Consider the following 26109-nt stretch of genomic DNA (forward strand, 5'->3'; position numbering starts at 1 on the left):
TGCAGAGACTTTTTAAGTTGTGGTTGCTGCCACCCCTGCCAACTCTAGCAAAAGTTGCTATGGGCAATGCAACCCTAACACCCCAGATATTTCATGCCAGTGATTAGTAAACAACACTGAGTGAAAAGAAAAGGTGTTGCGATGTGTTTGGGGTCCCCAGGGCCCCCAATGCTGTATGTTCGTTGATAGCAGCAGGCAGGCAAGGCAACTCCACACGGCTTCTGAGGGTGCTAGTTAGAGGAGAATTTATTGGGGGTCCTACTACGGGAAGCAGCATGGTTTCTGGGGGAAAGGGGGGGGAGGGGGAGGGAGGGGGAGAGAGGGAGAGCCTAGGGACAAAGGGACCAAGAGAAAAGACAAGAGAGCTTTTGATCTCTCTCACACAGCTTAACAGGGAGATTCAAAATGGGCGCGGAATAAGACTTGGGCCAATGAGATTACAGATACATGATACTTCAGGGGAGGGTTACAGGCTTGGAATAAACTGTACATTTTCGAGGGGTGAGACAGCATACCATTTAACAAAAATGTACCACAAAAAGGGGATGGGAGAAATTCATAGTTGGCCATTTGTAGGGCCAAGAGCAGCTTCTCCAGAGATAAAAATAGGCCATGCCTGGATGAAGAACTTTAACTCACCCTCAACGCAGGCCAGCTCCTGCAAGGATGACAGGGAGCCTGAGGAGACTCAGGGCAAAGACTTTTGTGGCCATAGGGGAAATGGAATGCAAAGAACAGCAGAAAACAACCACAATTCATTTTCGCAAATGTATTTGGAACTATAGAAAAAAATTTCTTCTATATGCAGGACTAGCTAATTATCTTAACACTATAAAAAACCCCAACCCATTAAGTAAAATAAAGACAACAAATACATTCATTTTTCCAGGTCTGATTTGAAGTCAAAAAGCAAGGGAAGAGCTCCAGACAATAATTCTTGGACTGAAGGCTAGCAGCAAGACTTCTCTGCTATAGCAAGTTCCCGTATCTCAGTCTTGCTTCAGCCCTAGTTTTTTACACTCCTGTTTACTTTCCCCACTTGTCTCTTGAAGGATCCTGAAAGGTGTTGGCTATTTCCATACTGTTTTCTGATGGAGAGCTGGCATCAAGCTGTGCAGACAATGTTTGCTTTTTAACTGTGCATCCACCTCTGTGCTCACAACTGCTCCACTGAGCGAGTAAAAACTACCTTGATTTGAATGATGATCATATTATTTACACAGGCACCGACCGCATGGTGATCACCAACAATTTTTCATCTGCAAAAGTCACCTTACCCCTCCCTGACTGATGTCCTCTACAAGTTTTTGGGCTATGTGAAGGCAAATAACAACCTAAATACAAACTGCTAACCTGGCAAATGAATTTCTGTAATCAACCCAGGTGCCTAAATATGCACTGTTCATACATGTACACAGCAAGCTGAGTTGTGCATTTGAGATACAAGATCTGTGCACAAGTGTATGGTCAGATGTGTTAGCTCAAAGGAGTTAGAGCGAGTAGTGAGCTCCATTAAAACAGAATGAAGCCCCTTCTGATGCAAGACAGCTACACAGTTTTCAGAGGCATTGGATAACAAGCCTCCCTGTGTGGTGGTGGCGCCAAGTAAAAGGAGATTGTACAATCCTCATTAAATAGATGATGCTGATCACTTATGAGCCACTTAGTGCTACCATGTACAGGGAGGAGCCACCAAAGTACTCAAAAAAGGGACTTATGCCCTCTGGGACCAATCTTCAATGCCCTCAAATCCCTGCAACACCTATCCCATGCTTACAGAGCTGGCAGCAGAGGTCTGGCAGGATAGAGAGCATCAGTGTTGAGCATTAAACCATTTAAAACTCCTATTAGCAAAAGTAAACTTGAGAAGAGCAGTGAGAGGAAACCTCAACCCTCCCTGGTACTGAATGCCTCTCAGGAAGGTGAAAATCATGTAATTCCCAGTACCAAAATCACCTGATCAAACAGTGGATTTTTCATCCACTTTATTGAGATTTCCAGAAGTGTTTATAGGACTGAGGCTCACAAGTGCTTTACAGCCAAGAAAACAATGTAAGTCCTCCCAACCCATGCTGCAAAACCTTTCCCTAGGAGGTTCAGGGCAGTTTAACTCTCCTTTACTTGCACCTGCATAGTACAACACAAAATGCACCACCAGCCACCCAAACACACCCATCAAACTTCCTACACCCCTAAACCAGGGTATTCTCTCTAAAAAGCGGGTGCAAAAAGCTTGGCTAGTGAGCAGCTTTGTGGACTTAAATCTCTGGGTGTGCAAGTCACTAAAATGTTCAATTGTGGCTCACAGAATGCTCTGCTCTACCAGGAAATGGATGGAAGATAAGAAAATGAGTAACCCAACTCTCGAAGTAAATTAGAAGAGGAGTAACCGTATCCTTTATGAATCTCCTTCAAAAGAAGTGTTAATGTGTAACTGTGAGATAAAGGCCAATTAAGTAAATTCAATAAATCCCAGCGGAGCTGGCATGATACAGCAACTACTCTGCATCCTCAATGCATAGACATTACGATGCTCTGAAGTGAAGGAAGGTATAAGTATTTTAGAGTTTTCTTTGTCAAACAAAATGTAATCCAATCCAGGCAAGTGGACAAAGTCTGCAATCATTTCATCTTAAAAGCCTGCAACTGGATACTATGCTATATGATCTCAGAAAAACAAAAGGATTACTTAAGACTTGCTTTTCAAAGGTCACTGCTTCTGCAAGGGCAGCATCCTCTTAATAGAAAGAAATCAAACCACAGAGCCCTTCCATTTGGAGTACAACATGTAAACAATAAATTCACGTAAGAGTCAAGATACATAAAGCTGTAATATCTCATGTTTCTTATGTAAGCAGACAGAAGTCTTGTTCAGATCCCTGCCTTGACACAACAAAAGGTGGATGTACATTGTGAATTGTTCATGTTCTGCAGATATGCATGAATTTCTCAGCCACACAGTCAAGATCAAAGAGGGATATTACATCATCTATGTTTATGTTTGCCATTTATGAAAACAGCCATGCATGTGATGAAAGCAAACAGAAGATGTAACAAGATGTGAAATTGCCAATGTACATTTTTGCTCTCCCAAGACCAAAAATTAATCAGGAAGCAAAGAAAAGCATAGAAAACTGATTCTTCCTTTTTTTTTTTTTTTTTTAAATTTTTTTTATTTTGTTCTGTTTCTAACATTTCTCAAGAAGAGTAAGGGGACATTCCAAATAAATAAATAAAAGTTTCTGCAGAAGACGCATCATTAGTCACATCTGAATAACTACAGAAAATTATTTCACAAGGAACAGACATTTTAGGACATTGTTCCTCTGCAACCTTTGATAATGATGTTAGCACTGAATTAGTCATCTAGGCATCAAAGTCCATATTTACAACATACTATGCTGTGTCCCACTAATATCTAACATACAATAATGCTTAGTGGAATAAAATGCTAATTATATTTTAAGAGAAACTAATGTTATCAGGTGAACAATGACTGTACCAAGACAAAACCAATAATCCAGTTTTTATTTTCCATGGTCTATCTAATGCTCTCTCCAGGCCAATTACTTTTGCTTTGGTTCTGGCAGACACAACAGCTAATGGCTCCCCATCTCACTCAGTCCCAAAGCCATAACCTTTACCTGTTATTATATAATCAAACAGTTATGTTATAATTAATACACTTAATAAAACCAGGTATAACTGAAGAAAATAAACCCCATATTAGAAAAGTAACCAGAAGACAAGTAACTCTGGTTTCACTTCAAAAGCCTGATATACTGTAATTTTTCACTCAGTTTCTAATTTTTTTTTCTCAGGCCTTTGGTGACTTCAGAGTTTGAAGCAAGACTTGCCTTATTCACCAATTCACACTAAGGGCATTGTGAAATTGCAGGTGGCTTCAAGCAGTAGGTTAATTTAAAAACTATAGATATATTAGTTAAAATAGAAACACTACATGGGGAAGGAAAAATAATGCTTTCACTGTATTATCTCTGCATTTCTACATAGGAACTTTTGGGGCAGGTTAACACTCAGTGGGCTCTCTTAAGGGTACTTTTACTGTGAATATTACACCTGGGTCAGAACTTAGGATTTAAGTCATAACTTGACTTTTGTGCTGAAATTTTTCATATAGCAAAGTGTACTCAAGTTTGTCTGATAATGGAGATCGAAACTCTTTTTCCCTTGAGAATAAAGAGTTGCAAACCATGCCTGGCTAGTCAGGCAAACAGGCTGGGCCCCAAGTTTGCAGGTGCTTGCAAATATTTTTGAAAACAGAGTCCAGGGAATGAAAGGTCCTTCTACTAAGTAGCATTAAATGCCATTTCTATTCTATCTGAGATCTTTCATGGGATTTCAATCCTGCATAGGCCCTAAATAAGGCAAAGAGGTAAATTTTAGCCCCAGGATTAGATTAAATCCAAACAACTTGCCAAGTAGGAGCCAAATCCTAAAACATTGTTCATATATGGAGATCATCTTCTTTTGAATGATTCTTCAAGGCATCTGTTGTGTAGATGGGGACTTGATGTTAGTCCTTTTCACGCATCAAATATCAAAATGAGAACACAATCTTCAAATTGCTTTGGCAATGAATATATAATATTTCTTCAGAACTTCTACATCCCATGATAAACCCCTGAGGTGCCAGGTCTTAGATCTCTTTGCAGCTTGAATGGACATTTAGAATGTCTCTGAAACCTGAGGTGCCCTGATCTGTACCTTGAAACAAAACAGGTCAAACAAGAGAGAGAAACCCCATAGAAGCACTCCACGGCCCTGTTTTTGTAATATGAATCCATGACTAACCCAAGCAACCAGATCTATCTAATTTGAAAAAGGGTGATCTTTCAGGTGGCTCCCATCCTGGATCCTATAAGATTCAACACAGCTCCTTAAGCTCCACACCGGGACATGACTTGCCACTCAAGCTGGTCACGGCCAAGGTGCTCCCAAGACCTTGCTGCCTCCCAGCTGGACAGAGGGTTGGGTTTGTGAAAAGTGAAACCCCAGTTGGTGCCTAATTGTGTTGAGGAGCCTGTTCTTTCTTTGACAAAGCTTTCCTCAGATAGCTTCTCTCTAGGCTTCTAATCCTTGGACCTAAGATACCAGAAAAGTACCTTTGCTAAAGGCAAAGAGCAGTATGGATGCTGTGGTTTTGTGGACACTACTAACTCAATGCTTTTAATTACCAGCACTCCCACTACAGAGAAGTGCTCTTGTGTTGGTAGATACAAACCAGAAAAAACACCTTCAATTCATACTCACATTAGAGAAATAACAAGTAATCTGCATGCAATTTGCATTAGCACAGGGATGGTGGTTCATCTCTTACTTCTGATCTCTGGAACAGCTCAGGATATCTGCCTGGCTATGCACCAATGTGATCTAAGGCCTCAAGATTTACTGTGCCCCAATACTCTATGTTCTGGCAGTAATTTCAGTGTGTTTAGGGGAAGGAGAGGTGTGTTTGCACTAAATTCACATAATTCAAGGCTTTCTTTTCTCTGAATATCTCCTAAAGGAGCTTGCAAGAGAATCAGCAGAGAGAGAAAATAGAAGAAACAACAGCAATAAGCTAACATCAAATGAACCACCTGTAAGGACCTACTGCTTTTTATGGTAAATCTTTAGATGTACAATCAATATTTTGCTGTAAAATGGTACTAAAAGAAAAAATAGCAACAAATGCCTTGCTGCATGTGAAAAATCACTACTGAAATCCTCCCTGCAATAATTTGTGTTATAAAAAAGAATCTGTAAAATGTTCTTTGTTAATAAGACCAAGTACTGATTATTTATGTATAAATTATGAAAACAAATGCATAGCTTTAAATGTTTGTATGCAGTCTTTTCCTCTTAATCAAAATATGTTGTTAGTTGTGAGACAGCAGGACTCAACACATATTCCTCCAAGGACAGTGGATGCAACCAGTGAAAGCTTTGCCATTCACAAAATATTTTGCCTTAACAAAATATTGCTAAGATTCACTGAAGTGCCTACCTTTGTGGAGGCAACCCAGTAGAGCGTAGCAACATCTCACCTCTGGTACTCCTTTCTCTAAGCCCTCTTGCGGACTGCATGAAAATTTGCAAAATTCACTGTGTACGCCACAAAGCAAGCAAATAGTTTCTAAAAAATCCACCATAAGAAAGTCACTTTGTGTCAGGGCTGTCATATATTAAAACTGCAACAGGATTACAAGCAGAGTCTAAAGACACCACAAAATCTAGGCAATAAGCTATAGGGCCTTTGGGGTAAGACTGCCTTGTCATTCCTCATGTGCACACCACCCCATTTAGAACAGAGCCAGAATATTTCATGATACCTGTCGTATATCACTGCCATCTCAAACAAACACATAACCTTTGGCAAAGCTCTTAAAAGCACATGGTTTCAAAAAATAAATTAGATTCTTGGCATTTGCCTTCTGTTTATAGAGTTGCACAGACACGCTCTCAGCTCCTGCCAATCATGGATGAGGGACGTGTACTCCTTAAGATTGGAAGCTGCCTGCAGACCCACAAAACTCGCAGGCATGAGGCCTGAGGAAAACATGACCAGATATCACAGGAGAAAATCGTGTAATATTGAGCATACTCATCTTGAGGGAGGGGAAGTATTCCCTCCAGCTTTGTTCATCAACAAACACATTCAATGCCTTACCAGGAATATAGGCACACAACAGTTTTAAGGAATTTTAAGGACTCTGTATTGTTACAGATGACACGAAAAGAACTGCACGAGGACATGCTGGTGAGCAAAGCAGGAAAAAGGGGACTAGTTTATTTACAAAACTCAGTTTTATACATTTCCTATGGTGCCCGTGGATTGGAGGATGGAATTCCACCTCTCAAACCACATTGGTCAAGCCAACTGTCAATCAACTTTCTCCTCCCACCTAAAATATGTAAACAAAGAGTTAGCAAAACATGGCCATTGTTTATAGTACAAAGTGTGATTAAGTAAAAATTCTGACTCCAATATGAAGAACAATACAGAAGGCTCAGAAAAGTCTTCAAAAGCAGGGCGACACTGTATAATGAGGGCTACATTGATCTGCAACATCAATCAAGGTAAATTTTTTCTCTTGAAACCCCTTGCAAACACTCACATGTATTTTACCGGGTGCAAAGTCCCTTTCATACAGTTACAGGCTGTCTAGAAAAAATAATTTTAAAAATTGGCCTGGCAAGACTGGCCCTGACCATAGCTCATTGAGAAACTTTTTTTCAGTTGCCAGGCCTAACATATATTCATTTGTATTTACAGCAGCATCGGCCCTGTGTCTTGCACAGACAGCTCCTATTAAGCTGCAATTTATTGTGATCCTCAGAAGGGAGAGGGTGACATTAGGGCATCACAGGTTGCCTGGGCTCAGGAAAAAGAGGCTGCCCCGATGTCCCTAGCAGGTACTTGCACTCAAGGCCAGTGTGTATCTGAGACAAATATTTGGAGCAGAGAAGAGAGGCATGAAGAAACACCTTCCTATAGGGTGCAGATCCACGGGAAATTCCAATACCTGATTTTTTTTTTTTTTTCCCCTCTGGAGCCTCTGGAAATCAAGATAGTAAGTTTTTCTGAAAGCTGGGGAACAGTTTGTGGTTAAGACCAGAGACAGATTTCTTCACAACACAGAAAAGCTGTAATTTCCCTATATTCCATTAGTGGTTTAGTTGTGAAGCCTAAGAATAAATACTACTGACTTACAAGACTCTCATAAATTCACTCCTAGCAGTGATAAGGACTCCAGCTCTGATCCATCAAAGCACTTTTGGAAAATGCTTAATTTTAAGTGCATGATCACTACCACTGCTGTCAGCATTTTGCTGGATTGTAGCCACAGGGCTCAGCATTTTGCCATAGAATTCTTATTATTGAGTACATCTATCAGACTAGGTTCCACCACAAATACCAAGGATTATCTTCCCTGTCTTTAGTAATCTAATATCTGATTTGCATTTAAGCAAAAACTTCCTTTTAAAAACCACATGCCATTAAGAACAAAACAAAGCCAAACCACAGCTACTGAATAAAATGTAAAATGTTCATGGTTTCTGCTCCCTACCATCTCACCTTTTTAATTCCTAAATCGGTAACTTTCTTCATACAAGACTTGCTGCATCCTTTTTCTAGCTGTTATCAAACTCTAAACCTGGCAAATTCATGGACCATTTTTTAACTGTGTGGGAAATTTCCTTCTCTGCCAAGCCTGCCACTCTGTATGATACAGCAATCAGTCTTGCTGATGAATTCTAACATTAAAGCCAAATTACTAAACACTCCAGTGAAATCAGAGGCAGGCAAATTAATTCCTTATATTTCCACTTGAAGAACAGCTAGAGAAAGAGGTGCATCAGGTCACAGGGAAGAATAGGCAAAGCCCTTAACTCCCACTGTAGCTTGTTTTGGATTTCCTGTGGTATTTGGTCCCTCTGAATACCACCACTGTTCTTATTTCACCTCTCATTCAGAAATGGGAGAAAAGCATGAGCCCACCACTTGGCACAGGACCCTGAGCTGACCACAGCTTTGCAGAACCACAATCCCACAATCCAGATCTCTTCCAGAAGTGAGTTCCCCAATGAAGACTGGAAGGCTTGAAATAAAATTCTTAAAAGCTCTAAAATTCTATAAAAATATATCAAACAGGCAATACTAGATCAAACCCCTGTATCAGTAAAACCTCAAAATTACTAGAGCTGAAATGGAAAGGCTTGTGTACCTGTGATTATATAAAACCCTTGGTTTGAGACTGACGGGTTTTTCTGGATCAGAGCAAATGCTGGCCAGGCTCCTACTGTTTTTAAGGGAAATGGCAGACAAATTGAAAAAAATCTAACAAATCCCATCCTTGCTGCCAACTCAGATATCCTGCCCAGTCTTTTTGGCACTTAAGTGTGACCATGGGCACTGTTAGTCCTAAAATCTCAGGTTCTCATTGAGATGAAGCTAACTACCAAAGTCAGCACAAATCAAAGTTTTACTACTGGTGCTTGGGAAAACACCTCTTGGTACTATCAAGGGAAATTTGTGTATCTTCAGCTTCCTAAAGGGTAACCTTTCCAGAGTGAAACATGGGAGCATGCAATGACCATTTGGAAAGAAGGAAGAAGATGCAGCTTCACAGAATCATAAAATGGTCTGAGTTGGAAGAGACCTTAAAGATTGTCTAGTTCCAACTCTGATGCCATGGGCAGGTATGGGTGCTGACAATGGTTTGAAATTAGGCATCAGGCAGCCGCAGTGTTTGTGTGAAATCAGCCATATACTACCTTCACACAGGCCTGAGAAAGTGGCCTGGGAAATCATAAGGAGGAAACCAAAACAAACTTTGGGAAGTGAAATGTTTACAAAAGGGTGTAGACTGAATGACCAATCATGTTCATTGTACTGAACTCCTCTATAAAAGAAGAATTTAGAAGAATAAAGATTGCTCTCATTTTCACCATCATATCGAGTCATGTAATTATTTCCTGCCATCCGAAAACCATAAAAACATATGGTGGACCCCAATGTTCCGATGAAGTCAACACAGCCGAAGCTGATCAATGCAGTACAGCTTGAAAAATTGCCACCTGCTTCCCTCCAGAGAGAGGTGATAATAAATCCTCCTTTTTAACCCCTCCGAGGGTCTAAGCTGGCTCAGTCCTTCTCAGGCTCTGGAGGATGTGGTAGATAGGGACAGGCGCTGCGGAAGATTTCGGGATGTAACGGAAAGCAGCAGGACCTTTCCCCCCTCATCCCCTGTGATATGCAATCACCCCTGTGGTATGCGACCCTCCCTAACTCCAGTAGTTTTCCACTCCTTTACTAACCCTAGTCAGATACACCGTCCCCTTGTGACGTAGCGAAACCCCCTTGACTATTTAACCCCACAATGTAAGGTACTAAACGCCATTTTGACCATCCACCACATTGGTGTCAGTGTGTCATGGACTGAGTGGCTTGGGCGAGGCCAGGCCGCTGTGCTGTTTCCTGAGACCAGGTCGCCTGCCTTTTAGCAGAAGGCAACAAATCTGGTGCCGAAACCCAGGACGCTCGCAGGAGTGGAAAAAGTTATGGGATCGGGTATTCGCCTGGACAAGTAACAGAGGCCGGAGCGGCGGGAAACCGACTCTTGGCGAGGGAGATGTCCCTGGACCAGCGAGAGCCATGGACGCTATCGCGAAGGTCGTGAGTCTAATTCATAAACAGTGGGGAATTGAGTGCAAGCTCAGAGATTTTAATCTTGCTATTGCGAGACTTTTAGAGCTTGGGGCGATCGATCGTCCCATGGAAATACTCCATTCGGAGGTGTGGGGGGAGGTGTACTGCCACCCTAGCCAAGGATACAAAATCCTCGGGCAGCAGCAAAAGCCTCAAGGTGTGGGGTAAAGTTGAGCAAGCCTTACGCCGAGCGGTTGAGGAACAAGAAAATTGGAGTGCCGCGCTCGGATGTTTATTAGCTTTACCCAAGCTGGGGGTTGGAGCAGCGACTCAGACTGCCCTGAAGGCGATATGTCTGAAAATGGGGACTCGCGGGAGCGGGACGCCTCCCCCCCCCCGCGATCCCAAATCCAAACCCCCTGGTACCCCCAGAAACCCCCCCGACCCTTCCTCCGGGCCCTTCGGGACTCCCCCCCCCCCGCGGAACCTTCCCAAAAGTCCGCGGTCCCCCCGTCCATCACTCAGTCGCCAGCCCGCGATCCATTGCTGCAGGGGCAACAACGTGCGCGGTCTTTTTGGGGCAAACTGGAGGAGGAAGCCAGAGACGCTGCGAAAGTGGCTTTGGAGGAGGCCAAAAACCCACTGCCGTACAAGCCTGAAAATGGCACTGACCGGAAAGGGGATGGGCGGGGCACTATCATTTCTGATAGTGCCACTCTCTGAAGCATCAAGGGAAAAAGAATGTGCCACAAATTCAAATTTTAGATCCATCTACCTACTGGCTATGAAACAAAAGCTTCACTACTCCTAGATATCACTAGGAAGAGGCTTATAGGAATCAGGCAACTTACTGCTTCAGAGTAAGCATTTGTGCAGCTGCACTCCCTAATGTATCCTGAGGCTTTGGTGATATTGTCTCCTTCAGCATTTCCATGACATTATAGAAAGATGGAGGGAAGAGAAGTTTCACTGCATCCAGATTCCTCTCTTGGTTCACAACTACTGTGACAGGACCAAAGATTTTGTTTTGGCAAGTTCTCCTTATAGTGGTCACTCGCTTCCCCTCAGCTTTGGGACTGTTTGAAGAGAAAAGGGCATTTCAACATCAGTCACTGTGGGTTCCTCCTTCTGAGGGGTTTCTTGGCTCTCTTCTCCAACGTGGACCAGGGGACAACTTGGATAGACCTAAGGAAGTGCTCTAGTCCTTCCAACTCACTCATCTTTATCTTTATTCAGTGTGTGGACTAGACTACCAAAAACTTTACCAAGGAATTAAAATACATATATGTATGTCTTCACAGATGCAATACATAAAACGCTTCCCTGTGTGGCATCACCCTGCACATTTGTGACTCTCCTTTGACTAACCTTCATGCTGCAAATGCTCATTGCATCTAGTGGCTTGCTGAAATTGTGCCTTGAAGATGTCTGAAAGTAGTCCAAACAGCACATGACAGGATGGTGTGGCTACTAGAGCTCACTGCACAAATACCAGCTGCTCACAGCCATTTGCCTGTATCCCTCACAGGTCTGTGATGACATTAGCTCCCACTTGCTCTTGGAAAAAAGCAGCTTACAGCACCACTGAGAACTACCCACCCAGTACAGATGGCAGCTCATGAAGGTTTTCCTTCAGATGATGTCTTGAGTCATCCACAAGGGTATCATCTCAAGATCATACATGTACAACAGTTTGCATGGGTCCAGGGCTCAGGCTGCTTAGACTGAAGAGAAAGAAATCAAACCATATGGGTTCTCCACTATTCTGTTCCCCAGGTTGTTGCCTATTACCATGACTTTCCCTAAATGTTCCCTGCATAAATGTGAGATTATAACAGTAAGTGGCATTAAAAATGTGAGTGATTAATGCTATGCATCAGGCAGGATGATTAAATAATTATGTGTAGATTCTGGGGCATATTAGCTTCTCTGCCTTCTGACATGATAACTGATACTTCCTAATCTATAGCAGAAACAAAATAGAGATTACCTCCTCTCAAACAATTCAGCTTCTATTCTCCTTTGTTCATTCCCCCTGCCCCTCCCTCACCCAAGGGGGAAGCCCATTAACTAGATCTAACTGTTTTTAATTCAGTGGTATTGAAAATGGGATCCTAGCAATGCACGTAATTGATCCCATTTCACAGGACTACCTTCCAAGGAGCAGCAAAGGTGAAGCATTCACATTATCAAGGTCACTGCAGTGAATGCAAAAATAACAAAGACTTAGATTTGCATCAGGATTCACTTACAGTGACGTCTACAAATCTTGCTAGGCTGCCCCCCCAAAATGAGAAGTACTCTAAGAGAGCTATACACAGCTAAACAAAATAAAATGAACAACATTTTAAACTGTTTAATTAAAACCATATACAAATACAGTGGACTCAAACAGAATGTGTTTTATGTTCATTTAACTTGAATTTGTAAATTTATAGGCAGTAGGTAAAGCAAGATAATTTTTAATCAATATACCTAGATCTTAAGGCCAAAAGAGATCATTCAGCCTCCCACAAAACACCACTGACTTTTCATCTTCCTTTAAATCAGTAACAATTCACTCCTGAGGGCAGATTACCAAACTTCACCATGCAGTGACTTGCTGCCCCATCATGCCACTTGATTTTAAAAAAACCCAACATTTTAAGAGATAACTTGTCACTGTGCTGCGCTTTGAGACCTCAGCGTCTCTATACCGGCTAGCCCTGGCACCTTGTATATCGTCTGAAGGATCAGTCCGTACGCCGCGCGAACGATACTGATTCCTCCGGGGTTCTTGGTACCCGAGAGATACTCTCAGCAGTGGTGGTAAAATGACTCGGACAGAGGCAGGAGGAAGGCAGCGGGTGTAGCAGCGGAGTTTATTGTACGTACACACACGTTCCGACTGCGCCGCGACTGCGCGCGAACCCAGTCTGCGCAGGGTTTTATCCAGATAGGTGAGAGGGAGGGGTGAGGGTACAACAACCAATGAAGGGGATCCCCGGGACCGTTAAACACGCAGGAAATTGAACTTTACCAACCGGGGAAACGGGGAGGAGTACAAAAAGCGCGGGCAGCATGAATGACAAGTAACGGACTGTTACATAACGACAGGTGCACACACGTGTGAGAAAGAACAAAGGAATAATACGATAAACCTAATAAACCTAATTTGCACACTGCCACATCTCCCCCTTTTTCTTTTATTAAGATGAGCAAACCTGGCATGGAGGAAGCTGATGTTCAGATTCAGAAAAGCTGTCTCTGAACCATGACTGCATGGACGGCCACTGCTCTTCAGAAAGGCTCTCGTCCTCCCAAGACTTCTCTAAGTTTTCCATTTCTATTTCCTCAGGAACAGTTGCCATGGAAACATGGTTCACAGCTGGGGATGATGTGGCACTAGACGTAAACTTATGAATTATCTTTCTAATAAAACCTATCACAACTAAAGCAATTATAACGATAACACAGGTTTTTAAAATAGATGCAACCCAACTCGAGACCCCCCAGTTCTTAAAGAGGTCGTTGAACCAGTCCGACATCTTCTCTTTGACTTCGCTCACCAAATTCCTCATTTCATCAATGGTCTTCTTGATGTCCTCAGCCTTAGATGACAAATTAAAACAGCAAAGGCCCTCAAACTCCTCACATGTATGTCCATGGAGGAGTAAAAGATAATCAATTGAGGCCTGATTTTTAAGGGTCACCTGTCCTGTGATTCCCTTGTCTTTCAGGAGGTCACTCAGGGCATTTGAAGTTAGGTTGGCTTGTTTAGCAACCCAGCACTCGAGGTGAGCCAATTCCCCCATGGACTTTGCAAAGGCGACCCATGGGATAAGTATTGTGACTGCGACTCCTTTTGGTTTGTTCCAGTAAATGATTTCAGAGTCACAATCGGGGTCCAGATTCCTTATATCTCGTTTTTGAATGGCCGAATTGTGGGTACTGTTGTTTTTCCTTTGCCAATTCATCATTTGTGTTTTGTTGGGTGTAAACAAGCCTAATTTTCCCAGTGTACATGGACCTTCGGAAAGGCGAGAGGGGATGCCTGCCCAGGCCCTTTCTCTGCAAATTAGAAACATTCCCCTGGGTAGTGAGATGGGTTTTGTCCACCAATTAGATGTCACAGGCACTTGAGCAACTCGCTCACACCAAGGGTCTGCGTTGTATGATTTATTATTTTTCCCGATGTTATTTGGGGCTTTCCCTGATGATTGTGGCGGGGTCATGGTAAACTGGACGCAAACCTGTGCTTTTGAGGACCCAAGGAGCTCAGTCTCTGTGGGCTCCCCTTGGAGTTCACTCAGCTTGGACACAAACTTTTGCCAGCCTACCAGGGGGTTAATATCTGGAACCTTGCTTCCTGCCACAATAGAGTGGGACCCATCAGGGACCTGGGATCTACTTATCTTTTTGGCTTCCTTCAGCAAGGGTTCGGGCAATTCTCCAACCTTGAATGGGATCCCCACAAGACAGGCGGACAATGGATCTGCGGCTGAGGTTTTGCGAAGGCAAATGTGGTCTTGGCCTGTAGATGTAGTGAGGGTGGCCCAGATATTTGCCTTAGACTGAGGGACGATCCAGGCGTGATGGACCGCCAGGAGGTTGGTGAAAAGGAGAATCGTCGGCAAGAGATGTGTCATGGTGGTGACTTTCTCTGGTCTGGGTTGGATCTTTCACACTGAAAAACTGAAAAACAGACTTTAGAACACAGAATAATTAACATGAGGGCTGGAAATAAGAAAAAGGTGAGGGGTCCTCCCATTCCCAGAGAATGGGTAGGGTCAATCAGGTGTAATTTTGCCTTTTAGGGCGCAGCGCCGCAGAAGAGACCTGCGGTACATCTTCGCTTCTCTCCCCCTGCTTTTTCCTAAAAGGCTTCACCCATTTTGCAGGAACCCATCTGAGCCCAGTGGGCTTGGAGACACAGGCATACCGGCGCCCCCACGTCACCAGGTCATATGGACCCTCAACTTGTCCGCTCTCAGATGACTTGAGCAGGACTGGCGGCTTATCTTTCTGTTGGAAATCGGAATTTGATCCAAAGTGTTTCATGACTGGTGGGCAAAACACCTCAAAACTGCAGTTTAAGAAATTGATTGTGTACAGCGCTCTGGCCAATCGGATAGAGGGGGGCTCAACTTTCAGTGCCTGCTGTTGTTGTGCAAGGACCCTTTTGATTTCCTGATGGGTCTGTTCCACTATCGCCTGGCCTGTGGGGGAGTGTGGGATGCCTGTTTTATGCTCCACTCCCCATTGCTGCAGAAAGCTGCAGAACTCATCTGACTTGTATGCTGGGCCGTTGTCAGTTTTGAGGCCTTTGGGGATGCCCATGAAAGAGAATGCCTGGACAAGGTGTTTAATGACATCCTGTGCTTTCTCCCCTGTGTGTGCAGAGGCGTAAACTGCACCCGAGAAAGTATCTACTGATACATGGACGTATTTCTGTCTTCCGAATGATGCAATGTGTGTGATGTCTGTTTGCCAGAGCTCGCAGCTTTGAAGCCCGCGAGGGTTTACTCCAGCATGTAGTGTGGGCACGGCGTGGGACTGACACGATGGGCACGAGCCGACAATTGCCTTGGCCTGTTGACGTGTGAGGTGGAAACGTCTGACCAGGCTCAGCGCGTTCTGGTGGAAAAGCTGATGACTGAGCTTTGCCTGTTCGAATATGTTTGGCAATGGGGTTATTGCTGCAGGAGCGGCGAGGGCATCAGCTCTCCTGTTACCTTCAGCAATAAACCCTGGCAAATCAGTGTGTGATCTTGTGTGCATCACATAAAATGGATGCTCTCGGTGGGAGACAAGCTTTACAAGCTTTGAGAGCAGCTCATACAGAGTGGTGTTGGACACCTCTTGTAAGATGCCCTGATCTGCCCTAGACACCACCCCCGCAACGTATGCGGAGTTGGTAACTAAATTGAATGGTCCAGTGAACTTCTCAAATGCCCTAACGACTGCAGCCAACTCAGCGATCTGAGGTGATCCCATCACCTCTTCAACATCTTCCTCCCACTGCCGAGTTTCTGGATTCTCCCAAGTCAGAACTGACTTGTGAGAAGCCCCAGACGCGTCCGTAAAAACTGTCAGAGCTTTGAGGGGCTTCCTGCTCTGGACACTCTGCATTGACAATGTGAATGCTGCTTCTGAATTAAACAATTTGTGAGCTGGCCGATGGATTGAAATTTGGCCCGTGAAGGAATCTAGGGCAAATTGCAATGCTTCATTCTCTTGAAGCAGGTGTTCCAACATGAATTTTGTCATTTGATCCATCTTCAAGCCAATTGGCATGTGAATGCACTCAAAATCACAACCGGCCAGATCTTTCATCCGCGCTCTCGCCTTGCGGATGAGCTCAGCCATGAGCTCTTGCGGCTGTGTCATTCTCTTGGGCCGATGGTGGCTGAGAAAGACCCACTCTATAATCAGAAGACGATCTCCCCTGCCTTGGCCCTTATTACCTTGTCTGGGTGTTTTTGCAGACTGGTCCCACTGAAAAATGATGCTATGCAGATGCGGCACCTTTCCTAGGATGATGAAACGGAAAGGCAGGTTTGGGTCGCATCTGTGTGCCTGTCTGGAAGACATTGCTTTTTGAACTTTTTCAAGCGCTGTTCTTGCCTCTGGGGTAAGTGACCTAGGAGAACTCAGCTCCTCTCCCCCTTTCAAAAGATTGAAAAGAGGGGCTAGGTCTTCGGTGGTCAGACCTAGCCAGGGCCTTACCCAATTCAAAGCACCACAGAGTTGATGGGCATCAGCAAGGGTCTGGACTTTCATCCTGATCTCCAATTTCTGCGGAACAATGGTCCGCTTACTTATCTCCAAGCCCAGGTACTTCCAGGGTGGCATCCACTGAATCTTTCCTGCCTGCAGCTCGAAACCTGCAGCAACTAACAAATTTGTTACAAGGCCAAGTGTGTGGGACAGTAAATCATCTGTCGGGGCACAAACAAGTATATCATCCATATAGTGATGGATGATTACTTCCTCCGCGGCTGCTCTCACAGGGGACAACAAGGAAGCGACAAACTGCTGACATAGAACTGGCAAGTATTTCAAACCTTGGGGAAGCACTCGCCAGTGATATTGTTTCCTTGGGGCCGCTCGGTTGATGGAAGGAACTGACAAGGCAAAACGTGGGGCATCGTCAGGGTGTAAGGAAATTTGGAAGAAACAGTCCTTTATATCAATGACTGCCAGATTCCAGTTTCGAGGGAGCATGGTCGGGGAGGGCATTCCTGGTTGGAGAGACCCCATATCTTTGATAACATTATTAATTTGGTGGAGGTCGTGAAGGAGCCGCCACCGAGTTTTGTCAGCCTTGCGGATGACAAAGACTGGTGAATTCCAAGGAGAATTAGTCTCCTCGATGTGACCCTTTTTTAATTGTTCTTCTACGAGCTCCTGAAGTGCCTGTAATTTCTCTTTAGAAAGCAGCCACTGTTCCACCCAGACTGGATCATTGGTTTTCCAATTCAGTCTTTGGATGGGGCGCTTTTCAGCTGCCGCCGCCCAAAAATTTTTTGGGGGCTCAGGGATGTCAATTGTGACCCCCCACTGGGCCATGAGGTTTCGGCCAAGCAGTGGCTCCTTGTAATCTAAAACAAAAGGATGTATAGTTGCCAATTGTCCTTTTGGTCCCCTTACTTTCACCATGTTCTTTGATTGCCGTGCCAATTGAAGGCCTCCTACACCCTGGATGTGACCTGCCACGTCCTCCAGGGCCCAGTGTGATGGCCAATCCTTGATTGGGATCAATGTCAAGTCTGCCCCTGTGTCAAAAAGAAGATCCTTATCAAAGGATTCTCCGCCCATCATAAATGTACACTTCACCCTGGGTTTCTGTGTTGTTACCTTGTGTACTGTGTTTACCGTGATTGTGTTGTTCTGGGAGCCAGGGTCCCTGTATGGGATGGCCTGTGCAATTATCTGTCCTTTTGGTAACAATGTGGGTGGGTAAATACAACGCAGCCAGAAGATGAGGCACCTGGGACTGTTAACAAGTCTCCCAGGAAGAACCTCAACCTCTTGCGGAGTGTGTTTGCAGTCCCCGACGATGATGTACTTACTGCCCTCTACCAATGGCCAGTCGTTGGCGCTGCAATGATCGATGGTAACAAAATGCCAGTCGTGGTCACTTAGAATCAGCAGTTCTGTGAGCTGCAACCTGTAAGGTTCATATAGAGATTTAGTTGTTAAAATGGGTTTTGCAAGGTCAAATTCAGGTGAGAGAAATGTCCCGTCCGGTGTGTTATCATCAGTTGGTTGACCCCCTTTTGACCCCCCTGCCTGGTCCACCCAATTGGGGTCATCGCGCTGGGTGGACTCGCGCTCCCCTCTTTAGTTTTTTGGCATTTGATGAAAAGGTTGAGGAGTCCCAGGTGTTCGGGGCGTTGTCGTCTTTCCTTGATGTTTATGAGGACAGGTGGCAGCCCAGTGTCCTTCCTCTCCGCAGAAGAAGCATTGCTGCTGTCGATTGCCGTGGAAGGATGTGCGGCGTTGCAAAGGCTTGTGCTGCGCCTGGCCTGCAGGGGACGCTCGAGCAGGAGAGGTCGCGGGAGAGAAGATGCTTGAGGTGGTCGAGGCTGAGTTCCATGACTGAGGAAGGGGACCTTGACCTGACACACCTCAAGCATGGAGTGGAGTGTGCGAGGAGGATCTAGAGGAAGACTTAAAATAGCTGAGCGACATAAATCATTAGCATTAATGAATGCTATTTCTTCTAATATTTGATCCATGGCACTCTCATTCTTGACCTGCACTTCAATGGCACGGGTCAATTTCTCCACAAAATCTACAAAAGGTTCCGCTGGACCCAGTTTAAGCATGGTATAAGGTGGCATGGGAGCATGGGTTTGGAGGCTGAAAAACGCTTTGCAAGCCACATCTTTAATTACTGTGAGGGCTGCAGAGGGAATCAGGGAGGCCTGTGTGGATGGAGAATTCCACTGGCCTTCACCCCAAAGGAGTTCAAGGGAAATAGCATTCCCCTGCCCATCAACCGCTGTATCTGGTTGCTGTAAAAGGTGTGGTAGTGTTTCTCTGAACAGCTGCCTCCATGCTGCCTCCCAGAGTTTAAACTCTGTGACATCCATGAAGCATGAAAACAGCTGTTTAATATCAGCAGGAACAACTGCCACATTAGAAAGATCAGCTGTGAGGAGACCACAGAAGTACGGACTTTCCCTGCCGTATTCTTTGTGAGCTTTACAGAGATCTCTAATGATTACTTGGGAGAAAGGTTGCCAATTAGGATTATTATTATTGTCTCCCCGGGATCGTCTGTAAGTCACTGGAGCAGCGGTGAAGCAAGCCTGTTGACTTCCTGGTTCCCGGTTGCTCACTTCCTGGTTCCAACCGTGGGAACTGGAAGCGTTACTGTGGGAACCAAACAAACAAGATGGCCGACTTCCGGGGTGGGGGCACGCCGGGGACTCCGCCTGTGGCTCCGCCTGGCAGGCGGGTCTGTGGGCGGGTCTGGGGGCGGGGAAGGTGGGTGGGAACTTCGGGGCGGTGGGAGGGGTAGGGGACGGGAAGGGATGGGGTGAAGGGGAAGGGTGGGGAGAACAAAGGGAATAGTGGGAAGAAGAGGGGGATGGTGACCAGACTATGCGGTCCCCCCCATTATGGATGCCACAGTCACCATTTTGAGGCTTTTTTGACGCAGTAACTTTAAAACTAACTTTTGGCTTCGAACCGGGAGAATTCGGGGGAAGGGAAGGTCCTCCAATCGCCTGGCCAGGGCTTTCAGAGGGGTCCCAGGCAGTCTGGCCTCGACTGCTCGAGAGGGGGGAATGGGAATTTTGAAGAAAGCCGGGGCTGACAGATGTTTTTTCTGTCGCTTGCTTTAAAATTCCCTTTTTGCGGAGAGAGGGTTTGGGGCTGAGGGAAAGGGAACCCGAGGCAGTTCATCCTTGCAGTGGCTCTTTCTCAAACTCCCTGTATTTTGCCACGGCAGCCTTGAGCTGCAAAATCAAAACTACAAATTTCTGGCATCTTTGTCCTTAGCGTCTGCCAATTCTGCTAGTTTTCTTTCCACGGCGCTCCAAAAAGGAAGGCTGCAAGCCTTTGCTCGGGAGAGGTCCAGAAAGTTTGAACAGAGCCATCGGACGAACGTCCTCAAACAGCTTTTTGAAAACTTAACTTTCTTAAACTCTAACAATTCAACCAGAACATTAAACATTCCCTCCTGTGCTGACGAAAGAGAAGCACCCATCCTCTCCCGTATAGATCTTAAATTCAGCACTTTTCGAAACCGAGATTGGCAACGAAAAATCTTTAAAAGAAAAAAAAATGCTGTGCACTGTAAACACCAGCGCACACACACACACTCACTAAATCTGCGACACACACCGGGGCGCAGTGCGGAACAAAAGCCGGCTGCCAGCAATGTGCTCTTCCTAAGCCTCAAATCTCTTCCCCATCTGACTGCCACGCGAGTGGGGGAACACATGCACACCCCGCACACTCGCACCCAACGTAAAATCCGACACAAACTGAAAAAACCAAAAAGCGCCAGGGAAACTCAAAACCGACCAAGGAGCCAAAACACTCGATGCCGGCAGTTGTGCGACCGGCCGTCTGGGGACCTCTGTCTGCTCAGAGGGCTTCCCAAAACCAAAACCGGCTTGGCAGAAAAGTGGGAATACTTACCAAACCCTGCCAGCAGGTGCAAAAGACGATTTCAGGGGGAGCCTCTGTCTTTGGGGAAGACGCCTTCTCTGAGTGCGAAGAGGGGCGCTGCCTTCCCGTGCCCCAGGAGCGCTCCTCGAATGGATGAGGCTGCTCAGACCGGGGACTGCGTAGCGTCCACGGACTTCGTTTCCCAGACTCTGCTCCTAATTGCGGCAGTCTGCCAGTCCTTTCCGTGGGTCTTCGAGACCTGTGAGGACCTCTTCGGAGCTCCACAACTGGGCACCACACGATATGTCACTGTGCTGCGCTTTGAGACCTCAGCGTCTCTTTACCGGCTAGCCCTGGCACCGTGTATATCGTCTGAAGGATCAGTTCGTACGCCGAGCGAACAATGCTGATTCCTCCGGGGTTCTTGGTACCCGAGAGATACTCTCAGCAGTGGTGGCAAAATGACTCGGACAGAGGCAGGAGGAAGGAGGCAGCGATAGCAGCGGAGTTTATTGTATGTACACCTGCATTCCGACTGCGCCGCGACTGCGCGCGAACCCAGTCTGAGCAGAGTTTTATCCAGATAGGTGAGAGGGAGGGGTGAGGGTACAACAACCAATGAAGGGGATCCCCGGGACCATTAAACACGCGGGAAATTGAACTTTACCAACCGGGGAAGCGGAGAGGAGTACAAAAAGCGCGGGCAGCATGAATGACAAGTAACAGACTGTTACATAACGACAGGTGCACGCACGTGCGAGAGAGAACAAAGGAATAATACGATAAACCTAATAAACCTAATTTGCACACTGCCACAATAACTGAACTTTATTCTAGAAATTAGTACTGAAGAAAAAAAATGTTAAAAAAATCAATACAACAGTTACTGTTTGAGACCATGAAAAACAAAAGAGAAAAGAACACTTTTAAATATAGATATACACACATGCACACTGCTATAAGCCACACAGAAAAAAAATCAGGACGAACCTGAAGAAAGGATGCTTCAAGTGTACTTTTTGAAGCTGAATGTCCCTTGAAGACTGCCAATAAATTTCTAAGCAATTTGGCAACATTTATCAGTTCATAAAAAATACAAAAAAAACCCCAATTTTAAAAGGCCTGCAGATATTGAGCTATCACATCTGATCAGTGGGAACTGCCCACATGCATTTTTATGCTGTATAGCACTGCAGTGTACAGAATTCAGCTCTGTGGATTACCCTCCTATGGGCCTGTTTCTATCAGTGAAGAACACATCTGAGGAAAGAAATAAATTTTGCCCAGTATTATCATCCACTTGAACTATCACATAGCTAAGAAAAGAGAAAAAAAATTCCATCCAGTCGTTCAACTGCCAAGCAACTGCTTGCAGAGACATATTACTTTGTGTGGTATTCAATCACTTCATTTACTGTACTCAAACCAAAATTACTCAAGTCATTAATCCTGGTCTAGCTTCTTGTGCATCACTCTGATAAGAACTTCATATTACTTCTTTCCTTCCTTCTGCTGCTAAACAAAAGCAATGCTGACCACACAGGCACATCTTACCTTTTATCTCAAGAAAGACACTGTTATCATCCTTGCATGGTTTCCAATGGCTACTTAGTCTTGTACCTTCTGCATAATTATGGACCACAGGTTCTCTCTGAATCACCTGGATGCTGCTCATTTTAAAGCTACTTGAGCTAGCTACATTCTGTTTTGTTTATTCTAAGCCTATGGCCTTTAAAGTCTGGATGTGACATTTAAAAGGCCCAGTAAATGCCATATCCTGTCTCAGCCATGAATCTTGTCTAACACAGCAGTGTATTATTATCTCAGTGATCTAATTCTTGAGATCATCTCTTTACTGACAAGACAAAGGATGGCCACTATGATAAAGCCCCAGGAACTCAAAAAATATCTCAGTCAGTGACCCAATAAAAATCTGGTGCTCTATGCTTCATCTTTTCCTCAGTAAGGCATGTCAAATCATATACTACAACTATGTACTGAATGACCTGGGCAAAAGGATTTTCAGAACATGGGGAAGACAATGTATTGATAAAATAACAAAAATCAAAATGATGGTATTTCCATGCACAAGATAATCTTGCTTCCTCAGTACCCTGAGGAAAAGAAATTACGTTTAGAGCCAAAATTTCTCAAGTCCAAACAGAAACACAACAGCAGCTGTGAAGACATCCAGAGAAAAAAGTGTGATGATCAAACCTACCTGAGACATCAGGCCTTTCCTTGCATTTGTCTATGTGAGAGGCTACTCACCGACTTCATCAAAAGTAGCTTCCATACAAGCAAGACAAGAATCTGATCTACTATGGGAATGTAAAATATAATATATCCGTCCAGGCACTGAATTAGCCAAAGCAATGAATGAAACAGGAGACCACTTGGACCTACAGTCAGCTGCAGGTTAACAGAGAAAATCTGCCCTTCCATTTTGGAAGAAATCCTATTTATGGTCTTGTACTTCAGTCCTTCATCAGGAAGGACTCGGATGTACACCAATATTCAATCCCTAACCCTGTATTCCTGTGTAGTGCTCAAAAGCAGTCAAGAAACATGGGGAATAAAGGAAGGACACAAATAAGGAAGTTACCTTTATGGTTCCACCTTGACTTCAGCGAAGCATAGTGCCACTAGACCCTGGTGACTTTTGGTCTCTTCCCGGCCTTACTTATGAACTGTTGGGAAAAATCACTTCACTCTCTTCTGCAGCCTATAAATGTGCAGGAGGGACACTCCTTCTGCTCACAAAGCACTACGAGGTTCACAGTTAACATCTACTGCAGCACATACACCCTCATCTTCAGTGGCAGCCTATGGCCTGTGGCTGAAACAATCTGTTTCCTGAGATCGTGTTCATCCCTTCCCAAACACATTTAATTAAAAGACCCTAAGTGATGAGTTTCTAGCTATGATCTTTTACTGAAAATCATCTTCCTTGGCAAGTTGTTCCTATTTTATTCCTAGACACGACTTCCAGACTTGCTTATTTCTGCAACGTGCTGCTTCTACCTATACTTTCTTTAATGGGCTAACAAGGGAACATGTTTAATTCCCAGCAATGATTTTTTTCATTCAAGGTGGCAGAGCCCCATGCCTGTGACATGTATCTGCATTTACTTCACAGGCCTTTTCTCAGAGGCTCCCAAAAGTCAAGGTTTCTCTCCTCCAATGCTGGCATGCAAAAATACCTTGCACGACAGAGCACAAATGGAACACTCCTCCCTCCTGGCTCTGACCACTTTATTTTTTTCTTTTTAATGTGTGTAAATAAAACAAGCAGAGGTGAATATTGCAGCCAGCAACAGGTAAACCTCTGGAAATGCACAAATATCAGGAACCCACAATATTGCAGCAGGGCTATGGAAAGCATCTGGTGCCTCTCCAACTGCTCTCCTATCACCTGATGTTACAAATGCTTGGATGATGGGAGCATCTGACAGGCTCTTAAGTCTTCTAAAATAGATTATTCTACATGCAGCATACAGCAAAGCAACAGATACTTCCTAATGGTCTGAAGTGCCAACTTCCATGATAAATATATGCATCCTATGTGCAATTATGCCTGTATCTTAACAGCCACATAGTCATCCACATTATGTACTTTTCCTTCACCACTCCCTCCCCTTCTCTGACACATGTATTACCCTGTCATCAGCTGCTTTCCTTTCATCTAATTTATTCTGTTTCTAATCACTGAGCAAAATCCAGTACTTTCGAGAAGACCTAGCGCAGTCCTAGGCATCAGCTCAGTACCAGTTTTCTTATATTAAAAGACAGCACTTTCAGCTCTCCTTTAAGAGGAATTATTTCCTGCAATCTACAGAGTTTATTCATGCCTGGGAGTGGAAAAAAATACCCTTTTCCATTCACAGTAAATGACTGTGACATTAACAATGAAATTCAGTGGTACTTCAAAGACTCCTATGGGCCCTAAAGGTTGTGCAAGGCAGCCTGGGGACTGAATAAAGCCCAGTTAACCCAACAGGTGGCTTCATTTGCTCTGTGAAAAATAGCTGCTGCTTCTCTTGGAGAGGAAAACACTCCTAGACTCTGCCAAACGGCACCTGTAAAATCGTCTGACTTGCAGCATCTCTAAAGTTTTCAAGCACCCTCACAGCAAAGGGAAAAGGCGGCTACTGTGCGTGCCAAAGCTCTCCTCCTGCTAGGGCAAAGTGCACAGAACTTCCATGATCCACCAGTTCACAAGCCATGTGCATGCCTCGTCCCCAGAGTTATTACTTCTGTGAGGCAGAGGAGCTGGAGATGGAGACAGGGAGGGCAGGAGACCTGATAATTCCATACTTCAGATATTTGGATATTCTCCCATCCAACCCCTGGCATAATCCCTTGGGCACCTGCTTGGGGCTCAGCCGTGGGGACCAGGGAGCAGAGGGCTGTGTGACCCCAGAGCCTGACACAGCCCTGTGCAGTGATGCCCCTGGCTGGGATGCAGCCACCACACCAGTCCCTGGCAGATGGGCTCGTGATCCAGGTTAAAAAGTTGAAGAGAGGCAGAGAAACTGGGAGCAGCCCCTGAAATCTTTGCTAAAGCACTCAAGTGGATAAACACAGTGCCAGTGTCTTTAGCAGTTTATTACTTCTATCACTTGATTTTGTTAAGTGCTTTCTTTGGACCCTCATCAGTGAACAGTTGCCAAACCACTCTAAATACTATTACTGTCAGAGGCCAAATAAAACTCAACTGTATTTACTGAACAGGTAGCAAATGCTCTCTTGCTAGATACCAAATCAAAACGATCAGATTTTTAATTGCCTGGGCACTGGAATTTGTAACAGCTTGGAATGGACACTGTCACATTATTAACAGCTCCCTTTCTAGCAGACAAAGCACAGTTCAGTAACCAGATGTATTGAAGGCAACACCTTGCACTCAGCTGGACTTGGATCAAAGACTCTCTCCTGACAGAAGGTGAAAAAGAGGAAGGGAGGAAATTTTCACTATTGCAAGCAATTAAGATTGGGAGCAAATGGGCCCCCTGACACACTTTTCCCCAAGCTATTCAGCTCACTTTATCTCACCAAATGTTTTGGATAAATACACTGTTGACTGACATTTCTATCATTAACGCTGCAGTGAAACTGAAACCTGTCTTGGTTTGAGAGACAGGTATCTGCTAGGAAGGGGGCAGGACCTCCCTAGAGATGGAGAATTCGAATCCCCCCCCTCCAAATTATTCTAATTTAGAATATTAAAGGGGCTTTCAGACAGAGGTATGGGGATAGGAATAACAGTTCTTTACTAGCATATATGATGTAATTTCCTCAATCCCAGCAGGTTTCTAATCAACCCGTTCCACACATTTTAACTT

General features: G+C 44.7%; 1 protein-coding gene across 1 annotated transcript in view; it reads right to left on the reverse strand.

Moving 5' to 3' along the window:
• The window catches only part of LOC134563376 (ephrin type-A receptor 5-like), a 234604-nt gene that overhangs the window by 60282 nt on the left and 148213 nt on the right, over positions 1-26109 (reverse strand).

Source organism: Prinia subflava, chromosome W, assembly GCF_021018805.1.
Source record: "Prinia subflava isolate CZ2003 ecotype Zambia chromosome W, Cam_Psub_1.2, whole genome shotgun sequence".
Lineage (NCBI taxonomy): Eukaryota > Metazoa > Chordata > Aves > Passeriformes > Cisticolidae > Prinia > Prinia subflava.